Source organism: Sinocyclocheilus grahami, unplaced genomic scaffold (assembly GCF_001515645.1).
Source record: "Sinocyclocheilus grahami isolate Dianchi unplaced genomic scaffold, SAMN03320097.WGS_v1.1 scaffold2244.1, whole genome shotgun sequence".
Taxonomy (NCBI): Eukaryota; Metazoa; Chordata; class Actinopteri; order Cypriniformes; family Cyprinidae; genus Sinocyclocheilus; species Sinocyclocheilus grahami.
Window position 1 is genome coordinate 30,906 of NW_015507423.1, and position 3,466 is coordinate 34,371.

Here is a 3,466-nt window from a genome sequence, read left to right on the forward strand (position 1 = left end):
GTGAGTGTGTGTGTGTGTGTGTGAGTGAGTGAGTGTGCGCGTGCGTGAGTGAGTGAGTGAGTGTGCGCGCGTGAGTGAGAGAGTGAGTGTGTGTGTGTGTGCGTGCGCGCGGGCGCGTGCGTGAGTGAGTGAGTGAGTGAGTGTGTGTGTGTGTGTGTGTGTGTGTGTGTGTGTGTGTGTGTGTGTGAGTGAGTGAGTGAGTGTGAGTGTGTGAGTGTGTGTGAGTGGTCGGAGGTTAGACGCGTACATATGAACCAGCGGGACATAAGCTCACATACACTTGCTGCACATCGCATAAAACGTTTAAAAATGTCAATATGTGGGAGTAAGAGAAGAGCAGACATATGGATAAATCTGACGACGCAAGAGAGAACTGAGAACTCAACTCGGTCTGGTTTTCTGAGCGCAGACACTGAAGCACACACACACAGAAAGCGCCTCTCACAGCGCGCGAGTACTCTTTCGCGTCGCATGAACGGAGAATTACACACAAAAGGATGTTGAAGTGTCCGTTTTGATGAGTATTCACATAAACACAGTTGACTACATCTTAAGTGAACGTAAAAAGCAGGAAGAACGTGTATCAGTACATTGCAGCTGTGCATTCGGTTTTAAAGGGACAGCAGCTTAATTTAGTTGCTATTGTCCGAGTCATTGATGTTAATCAAGCAACAACAGAAAGACAGAAAACCACTCACTACTCTTGACTGAAAAACTTTAGTAGCTCTAAAGATTAATCTTAAATGTATTTATAGAAATAAATGTCTGCTTGAAAGAATGAAGAATATGGTAAACAAGTTGCTATAAAGAATGCATAATTAGCCGATATAATCATTGGTGTTTCATTAAAAAGAAGACCATGTTCTTGTTCTTTATGAGAAGTGGTTTTATTTCATTTTAACATAAAGGCATGCTCTTTCTTTCTTTCTTTATAAAGTACTTTCACACAACTACCAGTTGATCCAAAGTGCTGTACAATACAGCTAAAATAAAACATAAGAAACCACAAAACATCAAAACACAATATAACAAAACAATTGACATGGCTAGATAAAAGCTATTGACAAAAGATGTTTTAAGCAGATATTTAAATACAGGCAAAGAGGGCGCAGCTCTACTAGAAGCTGGTCATTTGTTCCGTAGACTAGGACCAGCGATCACCTCTGCAATGGGCCCTCGATCTAGGAACAGAGAGGAGACCAAGATTACTGGATCTTAAGGACCTATTTAGTTCATGAGTAGAGATTGCCTCGGAGAGATATGATGGGGCTTGATTATGCAGAGATTTAAAAACAAAAAAGTTACAATTTTTAAAGTAATTCTAAATTTGACTGGGAGCCAGTTTAGTGAAATAAGAATGGGCGAGATGTGATCGAACCTCCGTCTGCCTGCCAGCAACCTTGCAGCAGCACTGTGGACCATCTGCAAACGCATTATAGACAGTGTTGGGCAAGTTACTTCCAAAATGTAATACATTATATATTACTAGTTACTGTCTTTTGAAAGTAATTAGTTACATTACAATATTAGTCTCTGAATTGTAATGCGTTACAATACTTTTGAGTTACTTTCACCAAAATATCCACAGAAGTATTATAAAATGCCAAAATGTAGTTTATTGCTGCTAATTCCACACCCAGTGGAGGGTAATGTGGTCGGTCTATATAGCATACAATTATAAAATCATATTTAGATGCCGGTATGTAGGTCTACATTAATGTTACGTTGTAGTTTAGGTTAAACACACATAAGCACAAACCGCATTATTACATTCATAAATAACACCGGTAAATAAAGTGAAATGTTATAATGTACAAACAATAAACGCAATGCCTAGCCTATGGGCTATATTGAACGGTTTCAGAAGAAAACAAGAATGAAAAATATAAGTTGCTAAACAAGCCAAAACGAATAGGCTAATTCAATGCGAAACTGAAAGCAAACGGCGTTCTCCCGCAGCCTTAATCCAATTAAATGTGTCCATCATAGGTGGAGCGTGTGTACGGCTGGGGAAGGCTATAAGCCCTGGCCACGGGGACTTGGGGCAAAAATGGCACTAAATTGGACAAAAATGCCCCTGTACAAACAAATTAAATTACGTCTGTTGCTAACAAAGTGAAAATGAATAGACAGTGTCGATTGTGGCATCAAATTAAGATCTGATCATATTGCACTGTATTTCATTTTAGATGTTTTTAAAGTGTTGCGCATTTTAACCAATCACACACAATTCTGTTGAGCTTAGGAATGCAATGGCCAATCAGAGGCGTTCAGACGAGTCATCATTCAAACTCATCAGTTTTGTTGAGTGCGCGCGCGTTCGCTGACTGAATTCTGGACTCTTGCGAATTCTCTCATCATAAACAACAAAGCGCAGATGTACGTACAATGTAAGTAAGAGATTCATTTCACAGTGTATACAGCTTCAGTGTTTAACAGTGTTTTTTTGAGAGTGCTTAAACTTAAACTAGAGCAAAGTTGGTGATAATGTCACTTTCTATAGCCTATATAATTTATTCGCTGTTTGAATAGCCGTGGAAAGGAAACGTTATAATGATCAATTTCTAATGTTTTTATTCAATTGTAATCACGTTAAATACAAATTCAGTCCCATTAAACATGTTTTATTAGCCTACATGACACCCTGGATCTTGCCTAAAAAGACGGGTTTATGATGTTTAATACATTTGGCTGCTTTTAGCCGTACCCTGGAGTTGGTTCACCCTCCGCCTATGGTGTCCATATTTGCGATGAATTTGAATGCTAAACTATTAGGCTTTATATTATGTAAAACCAGGCTTACTTAACGCACTTAAAAACATCCTCGTCACGAGCAAATGTGTGTTTGGCGTGAGCTCAGGCTGAACGGCACGGATTGTAGGCCTACTACGCAGTGCGCACTATTTAAATGAAGCAGTGTATCTATATGTTTGGTTGACTGTATTTTATTCTGATAATGAACGGTTAGGGTTAGCAATGCTGTATGTGTGTGCGTGAGGCGCCGGCGCGATCCAACAGCGGAAACAAACAACAACAAAAATACTTTTGACTTCTTTTCATTTTTGGTCATACAGATCATTTGAAACTGCAATGTAGAATCCGTCTCTGCAGTCATCTCAAGCATCTAATTCCAGCAACAGAAGATAGACTAACTATTTTACCCGCGGGATTCTTTCTCTGGTGCTGTTTTGCGGTGTTGGTAAATTCACCACTTAATTTTGAGTTAATATGTTGTTGTAACTTGCGTTACTGAGATTGTAACGAGTAATATTATTACCCAAATTTTATTAGTAATGCGTTATATTACTGCGTTACAGCAAAAAGTAATATACTACTGTAATATTTTTACTTTTGTAATGCGTTACTCCCAACACTGATTATAGAGGACTGACTTACACCATAGTATAGTGAATTACAGTAATCTAAACGACATAGAACAAACAAGTGAATAATCTGTTCAAACTGT